Source organism: Elephantulus edwardii, unplaced genomic scaffold (assembly GCF_000299155.1).
Source record: "Elephantulus edwardii isolate Elephantulus edwardi_28Jun2011 unplaced genomic scaffold, EleEdw1.0 scaffold00286, whole genome shotgun sequence".
In the NCBI taxonomy this organism is placed as follows: Eukaryota; Metazoa; Chordata; class Mammalia; order Macroscelidea; family Macroscelididae; genus Elephantulus; species Elephantulus edwardii.
The window spans coordinates 1,178,843-1,196,299 of record NW_006400036.1 but is presented as its reverse complement, the minus strand read 5'-3'; the positions used below and the strand labels follow the sequence as shown (position 1 = coordinate 1,196,299).

The following is a 17,457-nucleotide window of genomic DNA, read 5'->3' as shown; positions in this document are numbered from 1 at the left end:
ACATTCCAGTGACCAACAGACAAAGGAAGAAATGCTCAAAATCACTGCCGATAAAAAGGATACAAATCAAAACCACAATGAGATACCATCTCACTCCAATAGCAGGACAGCAAGCAATAAAGAGGTTGTGAAGAGGTGGGAAACTCTCAGATACTTTTGGTGGGATTGTAAAATGCTACAACCACACTGGAAGGTAGTTCGGCATTTTCTCAAAAAGCTGAACATAAAAATCCCATATTGACCCAGTTATTCCACTACTGGTAATTTACTCAAGAAAATGAGAACTGAGACACAAATGGAGATTTGTACACCAGTGATCTTAGGAGTGTAATTCACCGTCGTAAAAACACAGAAATAACTCAAATGTCCAGCCACAACTGAATGGATTGAGAAAATTCAGTACATTCACACAATGGAATCTATGCAGCACTCAGAAGCAACGATTTTGAAAAGTATTGTCTAACTTGAGAGAGACTGGGGAGCATTATGCTGCATGAACTAACTCAGTCTCATAAAGACAAATACTGTGTAAGACCATTATTATAAAAATAGAAGAATAACTAGTAAAACATGTATGTGGATCCAAAGGGAGAAGGGGTGAGAGCCAAGAGGTGAGGATGGTAAGGGGGGAAATGGCAGAGTTGCACAATTTGATGGGAGGAGAGAGAGGGGTAAAGGAAATGGGAAATATCTGTTAGGGACTTCAGAAGATGGAGTGATGGTGGGCATGGTCCAGTGGTGATTAATTTTTAGAACACAATGTATGGGAGTGATTGTATAAAGAAACATAATGTCAATGATGGGGAGGAAAAATATGTCTATTTTTTTTTAAAGTAGGTATACTTTTTATATCATATTGTTGAGATATATTATAAAATTAATGTGAAGGGTATGTAATGTTAAGATATATTGTAAAAATTGTTAAGGTTTTGATTTAACTACACTGGGTTTTGTTATACCAAGATTTATTTTTTTTAAATTTTGTTCTTTTTTGTGTCTGTACCGTCAAACTGGATCTGACTGGTACAGGAGGAGACTGTCCCTCCTTCTCCAGCAGAGCATTTGGTGGATTCAAACTGACAAAATAATTTTGTAGACTGGAAAATAGGATATACTTGATGGATATTGATGTAGCAATGTTAATGAATACTGGATGTTATAATGATTTGACATAATTTAGAGTAAAAGTGTTGAATATTTTCAGCCTTTTTAAAAAAAATTGAATATTCATCAAATAGTCAAAAGGAAAATTTGTCCTAAAAGAATGCTTGTAGTAAAGAGTAGAATTTAGTACACAGTATGAAGTTTACCCTAAGAAAGACTAAGTCTTACCCATTACTCTGAGGAGAATTATATTTGAAAAAAGGCAAGTGTATAAAGAGAAACTTTGCAAGTGAATTGAGGCAAGGTAAAGCTGTTGCTTATTTCCATCAGAGCCCACCCCTCCAGGACTTGATGTTAAAGGAAGCTGATGCATATTCTTAACTCATGCTGACTACCTGGGCTCACTTGATAGTGGAAGTGGGAGACACGCAGTGGCAAAGGGTCAGGATGAGTTTGGACATGTTATTCAGCCCTGTTCACCTAGCATGGAGAAGTGAAGAAGAGTTACTGGTTTGTAGAGCAGGGAGTCCCTGTGGGACTATGGTTGAGTGAAGGAACCTTGACAGGTCCGAAACACAGGAAGGAGTGGACTCCTGAGTTTGTGGTGAATGCTCTTTTGGACTTATCCACAGACAGCTAGGGATGTTGACCAGAACCCAGCCAGATGAAGAGATGTTTCATTCTGTGAGCTAATTACTGTTACCTGGTGGTTTACTCTTGATAGACCCTGGTTTATAGATGCAAATGCTCAAAGTTTCAACTGTAATAGATGATTCTTCAAAGAAAAAGACATTCTTATGTCTTCAGAGTACTGGTTTGATAGGACTGGAGAAATCAGAAATAGACTAAATTTGGACTGTTGAGGAGGAGTGATGTGGCAAGAATTCAACTTTCTGTCCATCAGCTCCAGGTGAAGAAACAGTGTCACAATCTCTTTTGATGACGTTGTTGTTGTTATGTTCCGTCGAGTCGCTTGCGACTCATAGCGACCTTATGTACAACAGCCCTAAACCCTGCTCTATCCTGTGCCAATTGCACTACCTCTGACACACCCATCCCGATTACCCCAGTCACTGAATCAATCCACCTCATAGAGGGTCTTCCCTTCTTGCTCCGTCCCTCCACCCTCCCAAGCATGATGTCCCTCTCCAAGTACCTGTCCCTCCTTACAACATGGCCAAAGTATGTCAGACGAAGCCCCAGAATCCTTGCCTCCAAGGAGCAGCCTGGTTTAACCCTCTCAAGGATGAATCTGTTTGTTTTCCTGGCAGTCCATGGTACATTAAGTACTCTTCTCCAGCACCACAGCTCAAAGGCATCAATTCTCCTTCTGTCCTCCCTAGTCATTGTCCAACTCTCTGATGCATAACAAGTGATTGCAACAACCATAGCCTGTATCAGATGCACCTTAGTCTCCAGAGTGACACCATTGCTCTTCAGTACCCTGGAGAGGTCCCTAACAGCAGACTTTCCCATCACAATATGTTTTTTTATTTCCTGGCTACTGGTGCCAAGAGTGTTGACTGTGGAGCCAAGCCGACTAAAGTTGTTAACTTTTCCTGATGCTGCCAATGGGTCCAGTGGCGAGAATCTTTGTCTTCTTGACATTGAGCCTCAATTCATACTGAAGGCTGCAGTCCTTGACCCTCTGCAGCAAGCATTTCAGGTCAGATTGTTAATAGATCTTCCACCAATCCTGACACCACATTTCTCCTCATAGAGCCCAGCCTCTCAGATAATCTGTTCTGCATACAGGTTGAAAAGGTATGGAGATAGGACACATCCCTGGCGTACACCTTTCCCAATTTTGAACCATGCAGTGTTTCCTTGCTCTGTTCTAATGATTGCCTCTTGGTCCAAGTATAGGTTTCACGTTAGAATGATCAAGTGTTCTGGGATTCCCATTCTTCTCAGAGTCAGCCACAGTTTGTTATGGTCCACACAGTCAAACACCTTTGAATATCAGTGAATAATCAATGAAACACAGATAGACATTCTTCTGATATTCCCTGCTTTCAGCTAAGATCCATCTAACATCAGCTACAATATCCCTAGTACCACGACCCCTTCTAAACCCAGCCTGGACTTCTGGCAGTTCTCTGCTGATGTGCTGTTCCAGTCGTTTTTGGATAATCTTCAGTAGAAGCTTGCTTGCATGTGAAATCAGTGATATTGTTCTATAGTTTCCATACTCTGTTGTGTCACTCTTTTTTGGAATGGGAACAAATATAGATCTCTTCCACTCAGTTGGCCAAGTGGTTGTTCTCCAGATTTCTTGGCACAATTTGGTGAGCACATCCAGGGCAGCATCTGTTAGCTGAAATAGGTCAATTGGTATAGTAAGGACTTTATTGTCTGTGGAGAGCACTGACAGACATCAAGGGTCAGGGTCCCCAAACACAAAATGTTCTCTATTTATATAGGCTTACAAGGTAGTGGTTGCAGTCTCTTTTCTATTGGCTAGTTTTTACACACATTATGATTGGTTAGTTAAACCTTTTGGGCAAAGTGCCTTTATTTAAGTAAGTACTGAAGGAGAAAGGTCATAGGTTAGCTAAAATTCCCTCACTTGGTTACTGGGCAGCCAACCTCCAGCTGCTAAACCAGTTTTTTTGTTATTTATTGCTGAACTTATATCTGCATTATATGGTTAAAGTTGTTCACCTGCCACTGCTCCTGTGGGTTGAGTGTGCTAAACAGATTTCCTGTTTTTGCTTAGCTTATATCTTCTTGGGCCTGGGCCTGCCTTAAGCAGGTTTCCTATTTTTGCCTAGTTTGTGTCTTCTTGGGCCTGGGGCTGCCTCAGTGTAGCAGCAATATACTTCCATGAATATAGATGATAGTAAGGGGATGGTTGATCCTTCAGATAATGAGAGATGGCTAGAAAAGCTAGGGGGTAGCATGTGGTGTCAGAAACCTTAAAAATAGACTTTTTTTTTACCCATTATATTGCCCCATGGTTGGCATCGTCTCCAGCTAGCAATTGCAGACATGTGCTCTTGCAAATTAGCAACACCTCTGAAATGAATATGAAAGAGCACTTTCCACACTGTGAAAAAAGGTGGAAAGGCATGGAAGGTGGAGAGAGAAACTGGCAAACTGTTGTGAAGAGACTATGGCAAGGTGTAACCAGAGGAAACCAGGAGAAGGAGCCACAGTTACAAGTTTGTTGCTGGATGACTGAGTAAAAGGTGACTTATAACTGTTCTATGATAAAGTTTTCCAGGTTATTAAAGAAATCAAAGCTGTTCTTGTGCTGCCAAATTGAATGTGGATTTTCAGTTGTTAACTGAGCAACTGTCCTGTACTAACAGGAATTGTGTCTTGCTTTTAGTCTGGCTTGGGACTACTGGACTAAACGTGGACTTGCTTTGTGTGATATTCCTTGCCTCCTCCATTCCCCAAACTATTTCCCTAATAAACTCTATAGGTGCAAGAGTATGTGGAGTGCTTTGTCTGACCATGTAGCTATCTGTTTGCTGCTCTAGTTATTACTGGCAGGGACAGTTCTCCTTTATGAAGTAGTTAGAAGTTAGACTTGGCCACCCCCAAATTGTGTCCACTCCTTTTGCAAATCTTTTATAGACACAAGTTCAGCCTGGGATTCTCAGAGGTGAGAAATCATTCATAACATAGTTGAGAAATAGGGTGAGTAAAAGCTAGCAGAGGTATAACAAGAACTATTTGCATTTGGTTCTTGGAGCTCCAGTGGGTACAATGTATACAATACCTCCTTTAATCTTAAAGTCATCCCTGTGATTGGAGATGTGGCTCCATATTAAACATCATGAAACTGTTAGATCAAGTTACTGCCTCCCTGCTATGTACCTCCTGTGTTCTGAGTCAGGATGAAACTCAGTGTAGCTGGTTTGGAGTCCGTGCTCTTGTTCACCAGACAACACTGCCTTTCCCAAACATGGTGGGCTTCAGTCATGACTCTAGCCACAGCTTCACAAGTGGTCTGCACCTTCTCAGACTGCTTTTCCTCCTTTTCAGCATATTTCCTGGCATCTTGTGAGTACTAGTCAGACAAATCCCATGTCCTTATTGTTGCAGTGTTCAGGGACTTCATGACTCCCTTCATGTTGGTTAGGAAGATCCTTTGAAAGACACAGCATACACTCTAGGTCATCCCTGCTCACACAGGCTCACAGACTGATCTCTCTCTATGCCAGGCACTTCCAGTCCCAAACCTGACCCAGCTAATTCAGCAGAGAATGGGGAAGAGCCAGTGGGACTCCCCCTTCATGCCAGTGAGAAGATCCCTGCACCCATCTTCAGAGGTAAGTCATCTTCTTTTGGTCCTGAGACATTTCTGACCTTCCTTTATTAAGGTAGGTGTGGTTTATGGGGTTACTCTTTGATTTCTATTCCTTTGTTATAACTAGCTTGGATGGATCTCCCCAGTTGTAATATTTATAGGAGATCTTCTCATCAGTGTTTTTAGAGCTGTTGACTCATATTTAACAGTTGAGGAATCATCTCACATTGATTTACAATCTTCTGTCTTTTCTATAAAATTGTTGATAGCTTTTCTTCAGTGAGAATTTACATTGCTATAGATTGAAACAGTGTTATTTCAATATGAAGTCATTTCTAGATCCATCTTGAAATACACTGTCTCAATCTATAGCAATGTAAATTCTCACTGAAGAAAAGCTGTCAGATTTTACAGAAAAGCTAGAAGACAGCAGATCAATGTGAGTTGATTTCTTCAGCTCTTAATTACATGAGTCAACAGCTCAAAAAAACCCTGATGAGATCTACCATCACTAATACTACAACTGAGCAGATCCATCCAAGATTCTGCTGAAAATTATTCAAAAACAACTGGAACAGCACGTCAACAGAGAACTGTCAGAAGTGCTGGCTGGGTTATTATAGTTAATGTTAGATGGATCTTGACTGAAAGCAGAGAGTACCAGAGGAGTGTCTATCTGTATTTTATTTGACTATGCAAAGGCATTTGACTGTGGATCACAGCAACAGACTGTGGCTAACTCTGAGAATAATGGGAACCCCAGAACATTTGATTCTGCTTATGCGAGTCCTATACTTGGGTCAGGAGGCACTAGTCAGAACAGAGCAAGGAAACACTGCATAGTTCAAAATTAGTAGAGGTGTATGCCAAGGGTGCTTCCTCTCTCCATACCTCTTAAGTTTATATGCAGAATGGATCATCTGGAAGGCTAGGCTCTATGAAGAGGAATGTGGCATCAGGAATGGAGGAAGACTCATCAACAACCTCCATTATGCAGATGACACAACCTTGCTTGCTGAGAGTGAGGAGGACCTGAGAGATTTGGTGCACTCTTCAATATGGACTGAAGCTTAACATTAAGAAAATAAAGATTCTCACCACTGGGCCAGTTGGCAGTCTCATGATAGATGGTGAAGAGATTGAGATTGTTAACAGCTTTTAGTTCGCTTGGATTCACAATCAACACTCTTGGTACCAGCAGCCAGGAAATCAAAAGATTAACTACATTGGGAAAGTTGCTCTCAGGGCCCTCTCCAGAATACTAAAGAGCAACAGTGTCAGTTGAAGACCAAGGTATGCCTGATCCAGGCGATATTCTTCTCAATTACATGCTGTGCATCAGAAATCTGGACAATGACTAAGGAAGATAGAAGGAGAATTGATGCCTTTGAGCTCTGGTACTGAAGAAAAGTATTGCATATACCATGGACTGCTAAAAGAACAAAGATGTTCGTCCTAGAGAAGGTGTAACCAGGCTGCTTCTTGGAGCCACGGATTCTGAAGCTTTGTCTGACATAGTTTGAGCATGTTACAAGGGGGAACCAGTTGTTAGAGGGACATCTTGCTTGGAAGGGTAGAAGGACAGCACAAGAGAGGAAGACCCTCAATGAGATGGATTGATTCAGTGACTAGGATAATAGAGATAAGTGCGTCAGAGACAATAAAGCTGGCACAGGATAGAGCAGGGTTCAGAGCTATTGTACATTTGGTCGCTGTGAGTCACAAGCAAGAAAAACAATAACATAGATTGAGATAGATACAAACACATGTAAAAAGAAAGGTTATATAATAGCCATCAGTCTCCTTTGTGGCATGACTATTCATAGCAGTCTTCTCTTATAATTATAATGAACAGTAACCAACTCACTCTATAATAAAGCAAATAAGAAAAAGGGCTTTGTCTAATCTCTAACTTTCACTGAACAATGTTGTTGTACTTGTTATGTGCTGTTGAGTGAATTACAACTCATAGCCACTCTGTGACCCACAGATCTGAATCTAGCCCTATCTTGTGCCATCCTCACAACCTTCACCATGTTCCAACCCATTATTATAGAGGTGGTTGTAGTCCATTTTGTTGATGTTCATTCTCTCTGTAGCTGAGCCTCCTCCTTTCCTAGCATGATGTCTTTCTCCAAGGACTAGCTGCCTCCTGGTGTCATGCCCAAAGCTTATGAGATGAAGTTTCACCATCCTTTTCTCTAAGGAACACCCAGATTGTACTTTTTCCAAGACAGAAGAGGACTGGTTGGTCATCCATGGGATAAATAATTAGTACTCTTCACCAGCACCATCACTCAAAGGCTTTTTATTCTTTGTTGTTCTTCCTTATTCATTTCTTATTCAGATAAGAAACAATTGAATAGAAATTGAATTGAATTGTATAGAAAACAATTGAAAATTCTATCATTTGAAACAGGTACACTTTAATCTTTAAAATTATATCCTTGTTCTTTAGTACTTTGATGGGGTCTTTGACACAGATTTTCTTAACACAACATGTCTTTTTTATTTCATGAGTTCTGCTATCATGCATATTGATGATGGATTTAAATAAAACTAAATAATTGACAACTTCAGTTTTTTACCCATCTATCATGATGTAACCTATGATTCAGTGGTGAGGATTTTTACTGTGTTAATACCATGATACAATCCATATTGAAGGCTGTAGTGTTGATCTTCTACAACAAGAGTTTCAAGTCTTCACTTTCTGCAGATAAGGATGTGTCATCAGGTAGTGCATGTTGTTCTTGGTTTTCCTCCAGTCCTGATGGCCACCACCTTCTAATGTCACTTCATTCTACTAAGCATTAGAACCAACAAATACGTCATATAAATAATGCATTTTAATACTGGGTAAGAAGCCTGGACGTGTTTTGTTGTAAAATATGACACCCTTTGCCTTCTACATACTTTTTCTCCAACACTACAGCTCTGAACAACCCACCTCTCAATCAGGTATTAGCTAGTAACCAACAGGTGCTTCTATGAGGTGATAGTGATAGTTTCTAGGTGCCACTGCATCGACCCTCCAAAAATTACATCTTTCTCCAAGGAATAGCCTCTTCTAGCACATTTCCAAAGTATGTTAGTTAAAACTTTGCCATCCAGGGGAGCTCTGGTGGCCTAGTGGCAAGAAGCTGCACTGCAATCCCAGAGGTACACGGTTCGAATCCACCAGATGCTCTGCCGGGGAAGGAGGGGAAATCTCTTCCTGTACCAGTAAGATCTGATTTGACGGTACACACACACACAAAATTAAAACAAAACAAAACAAAAAAAACAAACAAACTTTGCCATCCAGAGGTAGCTAGGATAAAGACCTGATGATCTACTTAAGGAAACTCAACAGTTTAAAATCTTAGGGGGTACAATTTTGTCCCACTGCTTCTAGAGTGTCTCTGAATCACAGTCAATTATATGGCTAATGACACTGGTGTAGATACGTGTGTATATATATTTCTTTATATATAATACATGCTAGAACTGTGGAAAAAGAAAAAAATGCAGGCAAGAAATTGTATGACATATTGTTCTTTTCTTCCATTGGGATCCAAGTAACTTGACAGCAGTAAGAGGGGTTTTTTGAGAGTTTTGAAGGAGTATTTTTGTAACTGTATTTTATGATCCCTTTGTAGCCAAGAAGATAATTTTACTGAAGTGCAACTAGTCTTACAAGACAAAGAATGGATAAGAGAATAACTCAAAAGCAGTAGGGGGAGATATTATGAATAATTTAGAAGATTCCTTTTCATGTGTGTGTATGAATACTTGAACATTAATAGTGTGTTACTTTTATAAAAATATATACATTTAAACTTTAAAAAAACTTATCTATCTATCTATCTATCTATCTATCTATCTATCTATCTATCTATTTAATGTGTGTACCGTCAAATCGGATCTGACTAGTACAGGAGGCTATTGTTCCTCCTTCTTCAGCAGAGCATCTGGTGGATTTGAACCTTGCACCTCTGGGATTGCAGTGCAGTTTCCTGCCACTACGCCACCAGAGCTCGCCACATTTAAACTTTTGCCAATTTAATGTGCACATTTTGTGGCATCTTTACATTAATGCTATTGTGCAACTGTCACCAAAATCTGTTGCAAATTTCCCATCACCATCAAGAGAAACCCAGTGCTTGTGAAAATTATTACTTTTTCCTCTCCTCTTTTGCTTCTGCTGGAAACCACTCATAACATTTGTTCTCTTTATAAATCCCTGTTCATAGGGAGCTCTAGTGGTAAGAAACGACCCTGCTATACCAGAAGCACACAGTTTGAATCCACCAGTTACTCTTAGGAAGAAAGATGGGCAATCTCCTCCAGTGCAGTTTACTGCCTCTGAAAACCTACTGGAGGGTCAGCTATTGGTCGGTTCCTACTTGACAGTATACAACAACAGTTCATTGATCCAAGTGCCCTTGAGTTGGCAATATAGCTCCTTACTGCTGAATAGTCCATGAACTGCCAAAAATAAAATAGATATGTCTTTGAAAAGATGTGACCAAAATGCTCCTTGAAAGCAACTTGCCTCTGGAAACTCTGTGAACTTTGATAAATGTCGATAGTTGTAGAGGGGCTTCAGGCCTTTTTTTCATAGGGTCACTATGAGTTGTGCTCAACTTGAAGGCAAACAATTGTAGTATAAAGTCACTACGTGGTACAGTTAAAAGTATTGATGCTATCCTTCTACAAAGGTGTGTCTGTGGTTTTCTGTCCTTGGACACGTAAGAATTGGAGGCAAAGAAATAAGGACTTGGAAAAATCTAGGGCCAGCTTGCATTGAGTCTTTAAAAAAAAAGAAAAGAAAAAGTATTGATGCTAACCAAAATAGAAAATTTGAGTTTACTAAAGGGTCCCTTGCTATAAAGCCCTGGTACAGTCTTCTGGAAAATTGACCATGGAAAACTTTATGGTGCATATTTCTGCTCTAACCCATAAAAGGCTAACGTTTAAAAAAAATAATAATAAAGGCTAATATAAGTCTGAATTTATTGGCCAGCACATGATTGTTGATTGTATTATAAAGGTCAGATAATTTGAATAGAAAGGCCATTGTCATATTTATGTGAGAATAAATGCACTGTTCAGTGGATTTGAAAAGGAAGCCTAGGAAGACAAGACAGTCTATATTAAGAAATGTAATGTGTTCTTATTTGAAAAGGGAAATATATCAATAGGCATGAATCATGGTTGAATGAGCAACATGAGAAAACTGTGGGGCAAGAAGTTGTTTTAGATTTTAATAGATCTTATACAAATGTAAGAACACTCTGGTGGCTGACTGAGAGTCTCACTGCCAACACAAGGACAAGCAACCAGTTAGACTCCAGTTGCTCCAAGGGAGGAAGATGGGCATTCTCTTCTCCTGTGAATTACAGCTCTAAACCTCTGTTAGGGGATCAGCCATGAGTCTGTTCCGACTCAGCAGCAATCAGTTGAATTTTATACCAAAATAAGGAACCTTGATGGCATAATCCGAAGGTTGGTGTATTGAACCTCCTCAGCAGCTCTTTGATATAATGATCTTGTTGTTGTTGATTGCTGTTGAGTTGAGCATGAGTCATAGTGACCCTATATGAGCAAAAGGCCTGAAGCCTTTCTATAACTATCATCATTTGTCAAAGTTCATAGAGTTTACAGAGGCATGTTGTTTAGGAAGTGGATACCACTCCTGCTTTCAAACCTGTCTTAAACTGGGAGCTCCTCCAAACACTGCCACCATTGGCAACCATTATGGCATTTGACATCCCAATGGCACAAGGTGCAGCATCACATCAACCTCAGGTTACTTCAGTACAGCATGTTGACAGAAGAGTGCTGTACCACTTGGAAGAATGTTCCTCCAAAATATAATAATAACAACCGACTTTGAATACACAGGCACTTCCCGAGGTTATGTTGACTCTAACAAACAAGAGGCTTAAATAGGAAACAGCCAATAGAGTATGTTATGCATGTGCCATTAAGTTGCCTGCAATGTATAGCGACCCTATGTACAGCAGCTCTGAACTCTTCCCTGTCCTGAGCCAGTCTCACTAATTCCAACACACCAACAACCCCCATTACCCCAGATACTGTATCAATCCATCTCATCTGGAGTCTTCCTTTCCTGTGCTGTCCCTCCACCCTTCGGAGCATGATGTCCTTTTCTAAGGACCAGTCTTTCCTGGTCACGTGCCCAGAGTATGTGAGGTGAAGCTTCAAAATCCTAACCTCCAAGGAGTGACTTGATATCACCCTCTTCAAGACAGACTGCTTTGTTTTCTGGGCAGTCCATGGCATGTTCAAGACTTCTCCAGCATCACAACTCGAAGGCATCATTTCTTCTTCTGCCATTCCTAGTCATTGTCTAGCTCTCTGAAGCATAACAAGTAATTGAGAAGACCATGGCCTGGACTAGGCACACCTTTGTCTCTATACTGAATTGTTGCTCTTAAGCACTTTGGAGAGGTCCAGATGATAGCAGATATTCCCAATTCAATTTGTCTTTTGATTTCCTGATTGCTGGTGTTAAGATCATTGATTGTGGATCCGAGCAAGCTGCAATTGCTAACAACCTCAATCTCTTCTTATGATACTGCAAATTGTCCCAGTGGTGAGAATCTTTGTCTTCTTGATGGTAAGCTTCAATCCATGTTGAAGACTATAGTACTTACTTGACCTTTCGCAGCAAGCTCCTCAGATCTTCTTGAGTTTCGGCAAGCAAGGTTGTGTCATCTGCATAATGTAGGTTGTTGGTGAGTCTCCCACCAAGAAATCAAAAAAGATAAAAATAGACTAAAAATAAAATAATAAGAGTTAGTGTATATTTAATTCATGATTGAATGAGGAAAGTAATAATATTAAATATAAAAGCAGCACAAATAATTAAGAGATTGTTGTTGTTGTTGTTGTGTGCCACCAAGTCCGGTATGACACATAGTGACCCTCTGAACAAAAGATCTGAACACTGTTCTATCCTATGCCATCCTCACGCTTCTTGACACACAAGAGCCCATTGCAGCAGTCACTGCATCAATCCACCCGGTCAAGGATCTTCCTCTCTGCTAACATTCCACCCTTCATAGCATCATGTCCTTCTCCAAGGAATAGCCTCTCCTAGCAAATGCCCAAAGTATGTGAGGCAGAGCCTCATCATCCTTACCTCCAAAGAGCACCCTTTCCAAGACATAGCTATTTGTTCTTTTGGCCAGCCATAGGATATTTGGTGCTCTTCTCCAACACCACAGCTCAAACACATCAGTTCTTCTGTCATTCTTATTCACTGTCCACCTCTCAAATGTGTATCAAGTGATCAGAAAGACTACGGCATAATCAGACACTCCTTCGTCCTAAAACTGACATCATTTCTCCTCAGTAATTCGGAGAGGTCTCTAATTACAGATTTTCCCAGTGCAGTGTGTCTCCTTATGTCTTGACTGCTTCTACTAAGGGTGTTGATTGTGGATCCAAGTAAGGTGAGTTGTTAACAGTTTCAGTCTCTTCTCCATCTATCACAACATTGCCCATCAATCCAGTGGTATGAAGAATCTTTGTTTTCTTGACATTTAGATGCAATCCACACCAAAGGTTGCATTCCTTGATCTTCAGCAACAAATGCTTCAAGTCCTCCTCACTATTTCATCAAGAAAGATTGTGTTATTTACATAAAGGAGGTTATTGATGAGTCTCCCTTCAATCTTGATGCCACATTTCCTCTTCATAGAGTCAAATTTCTCACGTAATTTGCTCAGCATGCAAATAAAATAGGTATGGAGAGACTCCTTTCTTAATTTTAAGCCAGGCAGTGTTTCTCTGTTCTGTTTGCACAACAGCCTCCTGGTCAACATGTAGGTTCCACATGAGTACAGTTAGTGCTCTGGGACTCCCATTCTTCTCAATGTCAGCCACAACTTGTGATGATCCACATAGTCAAATGCCTTTGAATAGTCAATAAAGCACAAATAGACATTCTTCCTCCAGTATACTTTCAGCCAGGATCCATCTGACATCAGCAATGATGTCCCTGGTGCCATAGCCTCTACTAGAACCTGCGTGAACTTCTGGAAGTTGCCTTTCTATGTACTGTTCCAGCCATTTAAAAATTATATTCAGCAGTATTTTGCTTACATGTTATATTATTGAGATTGTTCGATAGTTTCCACATTTAGTTGGATCGCCATTCTTGGGAATGGGAACAAATATGGCTCTCTTCCAGCCCATTGGCCAGACTATCCTCCAAAGTTCGTGGCATAGACTGGTGAGCACATTCAAGGCGGCTGCATCTGTTGATTGAAACAAGTCGATTTGTAACCCATTGATTTCTGGGGTTTTTTTTTCTTTCCCCAAAGCCTTCAGTGCAGCTTGTACTTCCTCCTTCATTACTATTAGCTTCTATTCATATGGTTGTTGTTATGTGCCCTTGAGTCACCTGTGACTCATAGTGACCCTGTGTAACCCTGCTCTGTGCTGTGCCAATCTCACTGTCTCCGACACACCCACCCCAATTACCCCAGGTCACTGAATCAATCCACCTCATAGAGGGTCTTCCCTTCCTGCGCTGTCCCTCCACCCTCCCAAGCATGATGTCGCTCTCCAAGGACTGGTCCCTCCTTACAACATGTCCAAAGTATGTCAGATGAAGCCTCAGAATCCTTGCCTCCAAGGAGCAGCCCAGTTTAACCCTCTCCAGGATGAACCTTTGTTTTCTTAGCAGTCCATGATACAGAGAATACCAGAGGAATGTCTTATCTGTGTTTCATTGACTATGTAAAAGCGTTTGACTGTGTGGATCATAACAAACTGTGGCTGACTCTGAGAAGAATTGGAATTCCAGAACACTTGATCGTTCTAGTGTGAAACCTATACTTGGACCAGGAGGCAGTCATCAGAGCAGAGCAAGGGAACACTGCATTGTTCAAAATTGGGAAGGGCATACGCTAAGGATGTGTCTTATCTCCATACCTTTTCAACCTATATGCAGAACAGATTATCCCGGAGGCTGGGCTCTATGGAGAGAAATGTGGGGTCAAGATTGGTGGAATATCTATCAACAATCTGTGTTATGCAGATGACACAACCCTGTTTGCTGAAACTGAGGAGGACCTGAAGCACCTGCTACAGAGTGTCAAGGACTGCAGCCTCCAGTATGGATTGAGGCTCAATGTCAAGAAGACAAAGATTCTCACCACTGGACCAATTGGCAGCATCAGGATGGATGGTGAAGAGAGTGAGATTGTTCACAGGTTTAGTTTGCTTGGCTCCACAGTCAACCGTCTTGGCACCAGTAGCCAGGAAATTAAAAGGCGCATTGCCATGGAAAAGTTTGCTATTAGGGACCTCTCCAAAGTACTGGAGAGCAATGGTGTCTCTCTGGAGACTAAGGTGCGTTTGATACAGGCCATGGTCTTCGCAATCACTTGTTATGCATCAGAGAGTTGGACAGTGACCAAGGAGGATAGAAGGAGAATTGATGCCTTTGAGCTGTGGCACTGGAGAAGAGTATTGAGAATACCATATAAACTATAACTAACATCATTTCTGTACATTTATAGAGTTTAGAGACTTAGTAGAGTTTCCAGAGGCATCTAGTTTAGGAAGTGGATGCCTTCCCAGCATAAATCAATCTGAAAGCTCATCCAAACACTGTACATAATGGGTAACCATTATGGTATTTGACAAGCGTATGGAACAGTGTGCAGCATTACAGCAACACCAAGTTGTTCAGTTCAGCAAACAGACAAAAGATTACTGTCATTCAAGGAATATTCATTTGAAAATTAATCAATTTGGTCTGAGGGCTGCAGGCCCAGGGTTCCTGCGGAGTTTTAAAGCCACACCTTTGAACAGACTTCCACCCTAGGCAACGGCTCAAGGACACCCGCTTTTAAGGGGAAAAGAACAGTAATACACATCAAACATGACCCCAAAAACTTCCCTTACATGCCCATCAGGACTGCTGTCCAGATGCAGCAAACAGCCAAACTCCATATTTTATATTTTATATGTATTTTTAAACATTATATTTTAATGTTTTCTGGGAATTAATAATACATGTGAATGTTGGATTAAACAACACCCTAAAGTATTTACTTTTTACCATAGCGTCACAACTTCTCAATGGTAAAATGACAAATATGACATTTCAATGATTTTTTTTATTATATGAATGAGAGAATGTAAACTTGTGAATGTCATATTTACTTTCTGTTGCTTCAAGCTTGACGGAGAGTTGTATTTGTAGTATAATTCTATTAGCGTTTTTTTGTGGGGAAGCCAATAAAGTTCCTGTGCACTTTAACTGGTTTCTCAAAATATCTCCTAGCTTAAGAGTGGAAAATTTAATCTAGAATGGAGGGCAAGCAAATATAGTGCCAGGCCTTCAGTATGGATGATGGTTTTTAACCCCTTGCTCATTGCTATCCTCTTGGTAAATGAGTTGATGCTTTATGATACTCTTTACTTTGCATATGAAGAAAGAAAGACAGTGTAAAATGTACTACAATATTTCTGATCTTCTTTCTTCTTGTAGGAGACAGACAGGAGAGTGGCCAAGAGAATCTAAACTTGGAAAGCTGTTGGGACCAGGAGCCTCCAGATGAACTATGTCACGTCTCAGGAGAGGCCCCTTGTCAGAGTTCTTTGAGTGGCTTCTTTGTTGAGAATGAACAAAGGTGCTTTGGGGAAGATTATCTCCCTAAGGTAAAAGGACACCTCCAAGGTAAGGAGGGAAGGAAGCAGCTCTTTCCTCAGGAAAGGGTTTCTGGGAAACAGCTAAACCAACATTTGCCTGATTCTCACCCAAGACATCTGTCTGTGCTATGGCTTGAACAGAAGCAAGAGGCTCCCCACAAGGACCAGCTGAGACCTCCCAAGACCCAGAAGCTCCCCACCTGGAGAGAGTGTGGGAAAACCTTCTATAGGAATTCTCAGCTTGTGTTTCATCAGAGAATGCATACTGGAGAGATGTATTTTCAGTGTTCCACATGCAAGAAAGCCTTTCTGCGGAGGTCAGACTTTGTGAAGCATCAGAGAATCCACATAGGAGAGAAGCCTTGCAAGTGCAATCATTGTGGGAAAGGCTTCAGTAATTTTTCTGGATTACGCCGCCATGAGAAAATCCACACAGGGGAGAAACCTTATAAATGTCCTCTATGTGAAAAAAGTTTCAATCAGAGATCCCACTTTAATAGACACCAGCAAGTTCACACAGGAGAGAAACCCTATAAGTGTCCCTTCTGTGAAAAGAGTTTCATTCAGAGGTACACGTTAATTATACACCAGCGAGTACACACAGGAGAAAAACCCTATAAATGTCCTCTCTGTGAAAAGAATTTTGTCCACAGGTCCACCTTAAATATACATCAGCGGGTCCACACAGGAGAGAAACCCTATGAATGTTCTCTCTGTGAAAAGAGTTTTATTCAGAAATCCGCCTTAATTAAACACCAGCGAGTCCACACAGGAGAGAAGCCCTATAAATGCCCTCTCTGTGAAATGAGGTTCATGTGGAAAGGCAGCTTAAATAGACACCAGAGAGTCCACACAGGAGAGAAACCCTTTAATTGTCCTCCCTAAGAAAAGTTTCATTGACAGCTGAAGCTTTTTTAGAGACCACTGAGTCCACACAGGAGGAAAACCCTAAAAATAACCCTCTGTTAAAAGAATTCTTTAAGTCCATCTTTAGAAAATATCAGTATGTCCCCTTATTAGAGAAACCGTATAAATGTCCCTGTTGTGGGAAAAGATTCAGCAGGAGCTCAAGTTTTGATAGACATTAGAGATCCCATTTGAGGAAGAAGTCATCTCCATAGCTAGACCCTCTTAGCCCTTGTCTTTGTCTGTTTAGTGACAAATAACTGAGCTTTTGGCTCACCTGAAGAATTACATCCGTTGCATTCCTCTCTGTTTTCATGGATTTAAAAGGGAGAACCTACAATTGTTTTTGAACTTGTGAGTCAGATTGGGCTCCTGGAGTGAACTTCATGCTTGCTTAATGTCTTCTAACAGAGCAGCTGCAGTTACTGTTCACAGGAATAACATCAGCCCATCCCTTTATAACGAGGATTCATTGGGCTCCTGGAGTGAACTTCATGCTTGCTTAA

The 17,457-nt window shown here is 40.8% G+C and overlaps 1 pseudogene; it reads left to right on the top strand.

Annotated features, from left to right (window-relative positions):
* The window catches only part of LOC102851662, a 31,208-nt pseudogene extending 14,042 nt beyond the window's left edge, over positions 1 to 17,166 (top strand).
* The last annotated feature ends 291 nt before the right edge of the window (positions 17,167 to 17,457 follow it).